Here is a 12,354-nt window from a genome sequence, read left to right as displayed (position 1 = left end):
ACATTTAGCTTTCTCTAGTTTGTACCCATTAACCAGAGTATTGATGCTATTAAATAATCTACTTGACTTTGACCATGGTATGATCTTCGGTGCCAGACATGGTGGATCCAGGAACACAAAGACCATTTATCTTCTAGAATTCTAATGCACTAGTGAGATTAGATTTTACAGATTATGGCGCAATAAATAAAATATGGGATGACCCACAGTTGTGTAGGTAAACACACCTTGTTAAGAGAAGGTCAGACTGCTAACTGGCAGAAGGACCACAAAAAAATTGTCTCTGAATAGTCAACACCTCAAACCTTCAGGTGGATGGCTATGGCAGTGAAATGTCATTCAATGACTGGTTCCACTTTTGTTGTGCCAGGAAGATTAGACTATACTGGGCACCAAACTGGCTGAAAAATGTTGCCTGGTCTGACAAATGTTGATTTCTGCTTCCATATGCAGATGGTTGAGTCAAAATTTGGCAGAAAATGAATAGAACCATCCCATCAACAGTATAGGCTGCTTCTATCTGTGTAATGTTGAGGGTTTTGATTTCCTGGCCCCGATAACAATTGAGCATCAATGCAACAGCGTTATTGCTAAACACAAGCACTGTGCAAAATGTTAGTTAATAAAGTATCATGAATCAAAGCCCACATCATCTCCGACCAGTTCCATGAATGTCACAGTGACTTTGCTTTTATAGTTTACAATTACCTGAACAGTCCGAAGATCTAATTCCAATGGAGAACCTTTGGAAGGAGGTGGAATGGAATCCGAACAGCATGATAGCCGGACAATCAGCAGGAACTGTACAAAATTGATGAATAAGGAATGATGAAAATACAAAAAAAAAACCTCTTCTTGAAGGCTTGTTACTATGGGTTCTGGCTATTCAGGAGGAACAAGAGGGCTCCATCTGATAAAAGGTTGTCCAAACACAAACTAATCCAGGTATACCAAAATCAGGGACCAGTGGCAGTAGTCACTGTGTGTATATATGTGTACCAGCAAAAAATAATTCTACCTTATATTGGGTTCCAATAAGCCCTTAACTGTTAAATGCCAAAAGGGCATGGATTCCTGTAGACACTAAACTGCAAGGCTCTGCACAATATAAGGAGTAAGCCAGGGTCACACCCTAAATACCATAACCCTTCTCATGACAGATGACCTAATCCTTTAACAGCTGCCCAGAAGGCACAGACAGGCTGCAAACAGAGGTTGGGGAGATGAGTCCAACATGCGCACTGTGTGCAAATATATATACCGAATAATAGTGACTCACTAATTACAACTCAGGCAATGTAGCAGTTCATAGAATACTGAATATAATAATTATATATCATCGTTATACCATTGTTAGAGTATATATACTAGTTAAACCGACAGCCACTTACAGGTAAAAGCAAAGTAAATAAACTGTGTATAAAAGTATCTATTTAAATATATTATTATTATTATTGGTATTTATATAACGCCAGGTTATTCCGCAGCGCTTTGCAATAAGAGGGGAATTTACCAAATAAGACAATAACAAAATATAACAGGAACAATAGGTAGTTGGGGACCCTGCTCAAACGAGCTAACAATCTAGAGGAGATATATAAACACATGTATATGTCATTATAAATGATGCAGTTTTCTACATCTGGATGTATGATACATATGATTATATATGGTACTGTATCTATGAATGTAAATATGTCCTTGCAAAAAGTCATTAAATTAAGCGTATTATTTTCTATATAACATCGCACTGCAGATTCTTTCCCCAATTAATATTCATACTAATTCTCTAATTAGCTTGTTGCTGTAGAGCCCTAAGGGGAATTGTGGCACTGAGACCCATTGAAGTCCCAGCTCTATATTTTATACTCTGTTTACAAAGGGATGGGGGTAGTGAAGTCAAATTAACACTTTCCTTTCCTCTGGACTTCTGATAGAAAAAAAACCCTTTAAATTAGAGCTCTCCACAAACTATATAGACTATACAGTAATAATCTAGAACGCCTGCCAAGAATGTAAGAATAATAAATGCTAGAGGGCTTCAAAGGACACAAAGCAACCATGCCTGATTAGACGTGGAGCCTAAACCACCTAATGCAGCCTTATTGATGGTCAGCTGCCAGTCATTTGTTTGAGTGATACAGGTTTGCCAAGTGTAAGTTTGTGTGAAGGTAAGATACTGTTTCAACCCAGACCTGCTGTCTCTCCACTGCCCCCTAGAGTTTATTTGATGGTGATGCACTTTCATAGCATCGTTAGTGTCATCTCTCACTTCAATTCCCATAACTAGCTAAGATTAATCTGTTTGTTCAGACACCGCAGAGCTGGGAGCGGCAGTGCAAACCAGCAGACTGGCAGCGTTTGTTGCAAATAACATATGGCAGGTTTTTATACAACTGATATATATGCATAGTCAGGGCTGAATTTCCCAGAAGACACCGCTCAAACTAGGCTAGAGCACGTTTTCTATGAGTGCCACTGCCACAGACGTTTTCTGGGGGGGGGGGGGGGTTTAGTTGAATTAAAACATCTTGAAGCTTCCCCAGAGCCACGGCCTCCCTACCGTGCACTTAGTGACGAGATTAAATTGGAAAGCAGCTGCACACAGATGTGCTGTAGAAGGGAGCTGGGATACATTGCACAGCGCTACGGAATTTGTTGGCGCTTTATAAATAATAATAAAAAATAATACAGAGAACATCTGCCAAATGTACCAAGAAGGCAATTGCCCTCTGTTCCTCTACTCTGCAAAGGTCTGAACACAAAATATGTTTTTGTGCATTAAGACTGCTTTTTTAATCCCAGACTGACAAATTGTCATCTTGGTCGTGAAGGGGGGGAGGGTTTGTTCTTACATTGAGGTGGTTAAAAGGGAAGCTACTGTATGTTCTCCTCAGATGTCCCATAAGCATGCAGCTTGTAGAACATTCCCATTGATTACCTGAACATCGGGGGAAGAGGATCAAGAAAGCACATTGGTTTGTCCGTGTGCCCCAGACTGAGCAGGATTGTAGTTTAATGTGACAATCGGCTTCTAGTTTATTTTTTAAAATTTTTAAAAAATTTTTTATTAAAGACACAGTTGTCTATCACCCAAGAGGAAGCCATAAGCATTTACCCATCTCACAGCATCACATTCTATAATTCTCTGCAACACATCTTTGAATATTTGTATGGATTGGTCGCTGGCTAGTATGTTTTGTTTTTTGTTTTTTTAATATAAAAAGTTGTATTAGTATAACTGTGTGCTCCCATTGTTGTAGCGTCCTGATGCATACTGAAGTGCAGACAGGAGAGACGTATTTAAGTTTGGAGGATGATAGTATTACAAGAGTTCTTCAATAAAATGCAAGTATGTTTACAAGAATCATAAAATAATTAGACCCTGCTCGGCATTGTGTACTAGCCCTCCTCCTTATAAAACTAAAAATAAAGGATAAAATTAACCTGGAATCCAGCATCGGGTGAAGCTCCCAGTGCTGCCTTCCATGCACACCATAACCACTTCATGGCAGCTAGAGTAACCCTTTAAGCAGTGTACATAGCTGTACTGCTCGTAAAATCAGTTGTAAATATATATATATATATTATTTTTTTTTACAGGGTTATACCCCTGGTCCATCTCTTGGCCATTATTTGGGCCATAATTAATTATAGCGTTAACCCCATAAGGTTAACTAGCTCCCATGTATATATAGATCATTGTTCTCCACCCTGCAGGCTGCATGATGAAGAAAGAGAAGAGGCCACATGCAAAGCCTCTGTTGTTACTGGGGAACCAGTTTTTATTATTTATTTATTTTAATAGAGGAATGATCAACTTTCCCTAAGGATGCTGAGCATGTTACTGCATGTTCAGAACGTATTATATGTGAAACAGGGAAAAGAAACACATTATGTGGCCTCAAAGGGTTACTATTGCCACCAGTGTTTGCCTACTGACAGCTTGCCTGGTTTAACGCATTTTCAGCGTTTAAAGGGCTGTTTTGGAGCCTGTGAAATCGCAACGCAACTTTGCAGTGACACCAAAACAAAATCCAAACAAAACACCTTGAGGTGTAGTGGATCCAGCTGTCAGAGCCCTGTGAATTAGAAGCAGCCCTACCAAGAAATTAAATATTAATAGACTGCGTAGACTGCATCTAACAGGTGTTCAGATGGGAATGAGAACACTTTATTGCACTTTATTGCATCTGAAAATGTATTGACAGGCGCACAGTCGGATTTACCGGCATATACGCTACCCTTACCCTGAACCCATTAAGACACGGACACAGGTTATACTGTTGGGAATATTAGTCCACAGCTTATTAAGGAATAACAAATAGGGTCATTGCCAACAAATATTATTAAAGCCAACATCCCCCCATATCCATAACATACCCCTGGCAATGACCCCACAATAATAACAAAAAATAACAATCTAATTAACATATTAACACAGAAACTGGAAACTGGGTGTCCAATATGACCACATTTCCACCGGATTAAATTGTAGTGGTGTATCAAGACACCGCTACACCCCCAGGTTTGGAGCCACAGATGGGCTCGAACCTACCAACCAAGTGTAACACTGCCTAATCCACACTAAACCTCAGGATGCCCACTTCCTCCTTCATCTACCGCCTGATTTAACCTGGCCATTCCCTGCCGCTGTGAAAAAACGGGTAAAAAACACCCCTAGCTGCGCTGATCCATGGGCTACAGAAGTAGGGTTCTGATTAATTCCAGTAAGAGTGAACTGCTATTTGTATTTAGCTGTAAATATCTGATTCGTCATGTTTGTCTGTGAGATCACCAGTAAATCACTGCTCCAGGAAATGCTGTATTCCAAGACCAGCAGAATTCTAGAACCTGAGAAGGCTCATATAATTTGTGGATTTTTCCATGTTTGTAAAGTATGGGAAAGAGTTGGCCCAAAGTAAAATGTGGAGATGTTTTGGTCCCATACCCATAGCTATCATGGAGGTATTTATATGACCCTAGATCAGCTTATAACTTGGCACATGAAGATGCTAAATCTGTCAGGGTTATTCATAAAACTATGCATTTTAGTGTATTAAAGGAACACTCTGGGCACCATAACAACTTCAAAACAGCTTGAAAAATATAAGCAAACGTGTCAGTGGCTCCTAGTCCTAGGATTCCTGATTCAAGACATGGACTGCGATGGAAATAGCTGAGCAGGTTGACAAGGCCTCAGATTCAACACTCTGAGGTTAAATCGATTGTCAACTTTATTCACAACCTCATTCCGATTAAGTTGTTATGGTACCCAAAGTGTCCCTTTAAATCTGAATTGGAAAATTCAGGCTAAAATAGTTGATTTGGAAAGATTCTCATCTCCACTTCAGGCACAGCTAAAATAAAGCTGTTATTTACCTCTAACCTAGTGCCTAAATGGTCTCATTAGCACAGCTCCGCTCCACCCCAGGAGATTCTAACTAGGGGTGATCTCTATGACCATTCCAATTCTTGACATAGAGAGGTCCTACGGCATGTGAGAGGCAGCAATAAAATTCCCACTCATAGAGAAGCATTGAAGCAGATACTTCTCGCTGAGAAGTCCTCACTATCTCTTTGAGCAAGTGCTCTTTAGATTGTAAGTGTTTAAGCAGGACTCTCTTCACCTGCTTTTCCCGTATATCAGACATGTGTTGTTAGAATTAAATGTTTGCCTTATTAATCTGTTGTACATTGCTACGGAATACGTTGGCTCTATGTAAATAATTGGATTTGGATTATTGCTCACAGTGGTCAATCAGACGTGGCGCAAATTAGGACATTAATAAAAGAGCAGATTTTTCTTGAATTTATGTGTTTGTGATGTTCCTTTAAGAAAGAGATAAATACATCATATTAATGGACATTTTAAGAAACACAAGGTTGAATTCTCTACGATGAAAAATGTGGGGGTTTAACAAGGGAATGACAAATTTATAACCAAAAAAACTGCGCAGATAGAATAGATGATACTGGTATCTGGCTATGACATAAGGGTCATGTTAAGTATATTTTTCCTAGTACCTATTCAAGCCTTCCTCCCAAAGTTGTCGATAAATTTTACCGGCGAGCAGGTACTCGCTAACATGCTGATTGCTAAGTACCAGCTACCAGCTCCTAATATTGTCTATTACAGCTGCTAAAAGCTACTTAGCGACTGGTTTCTGACTCGTTTCCAACCCTTCTTTTTACCAAGAAGTTAAAGGGACTCTCCAGTGCCAGGAAAACATATCCGTTTTTCCTGGCACTGCAAAATTCTGCAGCGCTCCTCTCACTCCCACACCCCATCCCATGTTGCTGAAGAGGATAAAACCCCTTCTGTGACTTACCTGAATCCAGCGCTTATGTCCCTCGGCTCTGGGTCAGGCTCCGCCCACGCTCCTCCCCAGCCTACGTCAGCTGGCGGGGGAGACCTAATTTCGGTGACGCTGGAGGTCCTTAGGCATAGCGTGAGGATGTCCAGCGTCGTTTAAAACACTTTTCGTGTTCTAGGAACACGGAAGTCCCTATAGTGGCTGTCTCATAGAAGAGGACTTTATTGCAGGGTTAAGGGTGGTGGTAGTTGGCACCCAGACCACTCCAATGGGCAGAAGTGGTCTGGGTGCCTTGAGTGTCCCTTTAACAACTAGCTCTTATGGCATTACATATACAAATACATATTAAAGCATATTAAACCATTCCAAACAGCAAAAAATTTAAAAGTCAGACACGACAAAAAAACACAATTTTTTATTTTCTAATAAAGTGCATGTGTCATTTAAATGAACAATTCACATTGCAGAAATAAACCTCAAGAGTTACATAGATATGTATCTGGTATAGAATTTAATCAATCACCATAGAACCAATTCCAAAGAATTGATTGACAAAAATAGGTTTTTATCTTCATCTATACATTTGCTAACAAATCTGCTATCACAAGGTATAGGCAGAATGTTATGTCGGCGTGACAGCTTACGGCAATTAATTACTGACACGGAGGGAAATCAGTGTCTTTCCTTATCCCCTGGATGTAAAGGATCTAGGAGGTGTCAGGACCACCTTATGTGTTTTCATGGAACCATTACGTTTCCAGCTCAGAGAATCACAGTGTAAGGAAGGACAAGTGCTTGCTCTCAAACGGCATTAGGGGGCCCTATGATGTCAATACTACATATTTTGAAAGATCTAGGGGGACGGGTGGACACTTACCATAATAACTCAACAAATATCTATAATACCCCATCTTGTGTAGTGTGACTGCAGTATAGATTAAATGTGTAAACTTTTGCCAAACCACAATCCAAACAAAAGTCAAAATGTAACATATAATAGATATACATGTACAGTAGAATGTTATTATAAAACACCTAAAACGGCAATAAAATTATTTATTTTACCAGGAAAGATACATTGAGATTTCTCTCGTTTTCAAGTATGTCCTGGGTCCACAAATCATTGCATTGTTACAGTTAGTGTACAATAAAATACAAAAACAATATTAATATACAATATATACAAAATTTAACATAGAACAGGTAGGAAATATATAATCAACCATGAGAGGTGCATTCTGTTTTGAGGTATGTAGAGAGAGATCTCTTAAAGGACTTTAGGCTTAGGGAAGATTTTAAATTGTGCGGCAGGTCGTTCCACAATTGCGGTGCTCTGTAGGAGAAGGAGGATCGGGCTGTTGGTACTGGATCTGAGGTTATAGGAAGTGGGAACAGCCGGGGAAAGCATTGCGTTCAGGTAGGGTGGGAGTTTCCCAGAAAAGCTCTTAAACTTAAGGCTGGAAAGATGAAGGGTGCGTCTGGATTCCAGCGACAGCCAGTTTAGTTCTTTTAGCATGTCACAATGGTGGGTCCTGTAATTACATTGTAGCACAAATCGGCAGAACGAGTTATACAATGTGTTTAGTTTATTAATGTGGGATTGCGATGCAGATGCATATACTACATCCCCATAATCAATGATTGGCATCAGCATTTGCTGTTCAATCTTTTCCTTTACTGTAGGGCTTAGGCAGGATTTGTTTCTGTACAGGGCACCTAGTTTTAGATAAAGTTTAGATGCAAGCTTTTCTATGTGCAGGCCAAAAGATAGATTGGGGTCTAACATCATACCCAAGTATTTGAAAGAGTGGACTGCGGTCAGTGTGCCATTTGAATTTGTTTTGATGGATAGGTGGGAATTGTGTAATTTGTGTAATTTAGGTACTGTTCCAAAGATCATTGTGACAGTTTTGTCAGTGTTCAGGAAGAGTTTGTTTTTTGCGATCCACTTTTCTACCTCTGTAAACTGGTCTTGGAGCACAGCCTCAAGCTGCGGTAGATCGGAATTGCTCGCATAGATTACCGTGTTATCTGCGTAAATGTGTACATTTGAGGATTTGCAGACATTAGGCAGATCATTTATAAATAATGTAAATAGTAGGGGGCCGAGAATGGAACCTTGGGGAACACCACACGTGACTGGGAGAGGGAGGGAGTCGCTGTCAGAAATGGACACATATTGCGAGCAATCTGATACATACGATCGAAACCAGTTTAGCGAATGATCACCAATACCTGAGTTTTTGAGTTTGTGCAGCAGAATGTCGTGGTCTACTGTGTCAAATGCCTTAGCAAAATCAAGGAAAATAGCTCCAGTTAGGTCTCCTTGTTCCATGCCAGTTTGGATGTCATTGCAGACTTTTAAGAGGGCAGTTGTAGTGGAGTGATTCTGGCGAAAGCCCGATTGATCAGGGGTCAGATAGTTTGATTGTTGGTAATACTCACATAGTTGCGTATGGACACATTTTTCTAAGATTTTTGACAATACCGGGAGCAATGATATAGGGCGATAGTTAGAAACCAAAGTAATGTCACCACTTTTATGGATAGGCACTACTCTCGCAGTCTTCCAAAGTTTGGGTATGTATCCAGACACCAGGGTTTCGTTAATTAGAGTTGCGGCGGGTTTAGCAATTGCCGGCGCACTGAGCTTCAACAGCATTGCTGGGATTTGGTCAGGTCCGGACTGTTTTTTCATTTTTAGATTATTAAGATGTTTTTAAATTACACTAACAGGTACAGGTCTAAAAATGAACTTGTCCATATTGGGACTTTGCAAATTTAGTGAGACCTGATCCACATTTGTAGTTTCAGGATGCGTGCCATTTATTAGCTTGGCAATCAGGGCAGTAGAGCATCTGACAAAATAATTGTTAAAGGCATTTGCTACATCTAAGGGAAGTTGCAGGGTTTGGTTATCCACTTTGACAGTGGAGAGTTGGGAGTGGATTGGGGGCGTTTGTAGTTTATTTATGACTTTCCAAAAGTTTCTAGGGTTTGAGATGTTATTGTTCAGATTTTCACAGAAATATTGGGCCTTGGCAAATTTTGTTTGTTTTGTGCATATATTTCACCATTGTCTATACGCACAATGATCGTTCATAGAGCCAGTACGCTTAAACTTTGACCACAAAGAATCCCGAAACTGGTACATTTGGATGAGGTCAGCTGTGATCCAGTTCATATGTGCTCCTTTTACACTCACCTTACGCAGCGGGGCATGCAAATTCCAAATTTGTAGGAGTTCAGACTGAAAGAATTCAACAGCACAGTCTAGATCTGGGATAATGTTTAATCTGTGCCATGGGAGGTTCTTGATGTCCTTTAGAAAGGATTCAAGATTACATTTTTTGAAGGACCTAGTTATTTTAACCTTGGGAGAGGATTTAATAGCCTTTATTTTGCGCACACAGTACACTAAACAGTGATCACTGAAAGTGTTAGGGAGAACACCGGCCTCCTGGATTCTATCAGGAGAAGTGGAGAGACTCCAATCTAGCAGGGTATGGTTAAGGCTTTTAATGTTTATGCGAGTTGGGGAGGAGATTAATTGCGTTAGCTGCAAAGTCTTAAACAGCGAGCAAGAACTATTATTTTTAGGATTCAGCCAATCAATATTAAAATCTCCAAAGACCAACAGTTCACTTTTAGGGTTTTGAGCTATGGTTTCACTAAGGAGATGGGCTATGTCAGATAGGGAATGCACAGGGGAGCTAGGTGAGCGGTAGATTCCTGCAACAATGATTGATTTACTGCACGGGATCTCAATTGTGCCAGAAAGAAAATCAAAGGTGGCAGGAGGACTAAGGATTTGTAAAGGGGTTAACTTTATGGAATTGTCAACATAAATAACAATGCCACCTCCTCTCTTTCCTCTGTCATTTCTAAAACATGAATACCCCGGTATTGCAATGGCGATGTCTGGTATTTTAGTTGTTAACCAAGATTCTGAGAGCACAATGATTTTTGGTTTGTAATGGGAACACCAGGCTTGCAGTGCATCCAGTTTAGGGAGTAAACTACGGATGTTGCAGTGCACAAAAGAGAGGCCTTTTTTAGTGGGGAGATTAGGACTAGGATTAGCTGGGGGACCAGGGTTAGACTCCACATCATTTGCAAGGGCAAGAAACATAAAGAATAGGAATTTGGACATCATTTTAGTTTGGGCATATAGTGAATGGGATACTTTATAATTTTGTGAGGTGGGGGTAGGCGGGCTATTTTTTAGAACTCTCCACCAGCACTCAGCAGATAAGTTACAGGAACAGAGCATGCCATGGTGTATGATAATTTGTGTCCCAGTTTGAGGTGTGTGCTTATGCTGGTAGTGGTGTGAACAACATTGGATTGAAAAAAGGGTTATTAAGAATATCAGTATGGTTATATTTGGATTCATGTTAGTGGTATGCGGTGTGTAGTTGAAAATGAAACAGAAATTGCGAAAAACAAAAATTAAATAAAAAGTATATAGTATTGGTCTGTGATATATATCTATTTGTAGGGAGAGAGGGTATGTGTTCTATAGGGTTAAGAGATTGGAAGGGTGTGCTGATCAGTGCTTGCACCTGTCATTTCAGGAGATTGAAAGTTGTGTGGGAGACTATGTATAAATGAGGAATTAAGCATGGGGTGGGTGGGCGAGGGGTAGGGTGGGAGGGAACCGAGTCTTCCAGAAGGCTACCTGTTTCAAATGGCCATGGAACAGCTGATGGAGCTCTGAGTTCTATGCTGGACTGGGTATGTTTAAAAATCAGACTGTGGGAGAGAGATGTATATTAGGGTCAGATGGGCTAAGAGATGGGGGGAGGGGGTGCATAGATGGACATTTGAATTAAATTAAATGTTAAAATAAAAGAAAGATTAATTGTTGAGGTGGGGTGGGAGCAAGGGGGCGAAAAATGGAAAACAAAGAGTGGTTTTGGGGTATGGATGGCCTCAACCTAACCATTAGTTACCATCTGTATTAGTTCTTCTACCATCTACCATCTGTATTAAGGTGCAGATATGCCCGTCGATGGGTGTACATTTACCTAAAAGATTTTGATGGCACCCTAGCACGCAGACAAATGCCTTGTTTGCCTCATGTTCTGGGGCTGTCCACCTTACTGTGAGTGAGTGAGTGTAGCTGTCAGTGTGTGTCTGTGAGTGAGTGAAAGTGTGTGTCTTTCAGTGAGAATGGGTGTGCCTGTGAGTGTGTGTCAGTGTGTGTATGTCATTTTATGTGTATCTGAGAGTGTGTGCTTGTCAGTGTGTGTCTGTCAGTGAAAGTGTGTGCTGGTTAAACAGTGTGTGCCAATGACTGTATGTGTGTGCCAATGACTGTGCATCTGTCAGTGAGTGTATATCAGTGCATGTATCAATGAGGGCATGTGTCTGTTAGTCAAAAAAGTGGCCTTGACACGAATTGGAGGGTGGGGGGGGCAAATTTTGATTTTGGGGGTGCCCAAATTCAGTCGTGCCTAGGGCAGCACAAATCCAAAATACACCACTGAATAAACGTTGTTACATCTGTACAGTTAAGGTATTTATTATATTAATGCACATTCAGGCTTAGATTAGTCTACTTACTTACTGGTTAAAAGGTTGAAGGATGCAAGTTTCAGGCCACGGCTGTTCGGCACTTGTACTCACTGGCAGCAGCGAGACTCCTTGTTAATGCTGGCTAAAAGCAAGAACTCACGCAAATGTATTTTAGATAACCTCTTTAAATCTCTCAAAGAGGATATCCTTTAGCTGAAACACAGAGAAGTTACAATGGGATGTTTGATAGTCAGCAATTTATACTTCAGATACTGCAGCTTGGAAAAAAACATCCACATTCTGCGCTGAGGTTAAGATATTATAAGCCGTGAGTTTATGTCTGTGGGACGCAACGACGGACTGATTACACAACAGATAATTAAATAACCCATTCACTACAGAGGGTTTGGTTTTTATCCATTATTATGAAGGACCTGTAATGGAATTTGGTTTTCCTTTAACAGTAAAATATCAATAGCATTGATTTTTCCATCATGCATCTGTTCCTTTCTTTTCT

The 12,354-nt window shown here is 40.3% G+C and overlaps 1 protein-coding gene across 1 annotated transcript in view; it reads right to left on the bottom strand.

The window, feature by feature from the left end:
* Positions 1 to 11,910, bottom strand: part of LOC134603415 (immunoglobulin superfamily containing leucine-rich repeat protein 2-like) — a 69,532-nt gene extending 57,622 nt beyond the window's left edge. Inside the window, exon 1 of the mRNA XM_063449353.1 lies at positions 11,890 to 11,910. The gene's annotated coding sequence lies outside the window, so the exon portion shown is untranslated. The remainder of the gene's footprint in view (positions 1 to 11,889) is intronic.
* Positions 11,911 to 12,354: the final 444 nt, after the last annotated feature.

Source organism: Pelobates fuscus, chromosome 3 (genome assembly GCF_036172605.1).
Source record: "Pelobates fuscus isolate aPelFus1 chromosome 3, aPelFus1.pri, whole genome shotgun sequence".
Lineage (NCBI taxonomy): Eukaryota > Metazoa > Chordata > Amphibia > Anura > Pelobatidae > Pelobates > Pelobates fuscus.
This window is presented reverse-complemented; position numbering and strand designations above follow the sequence as displayed.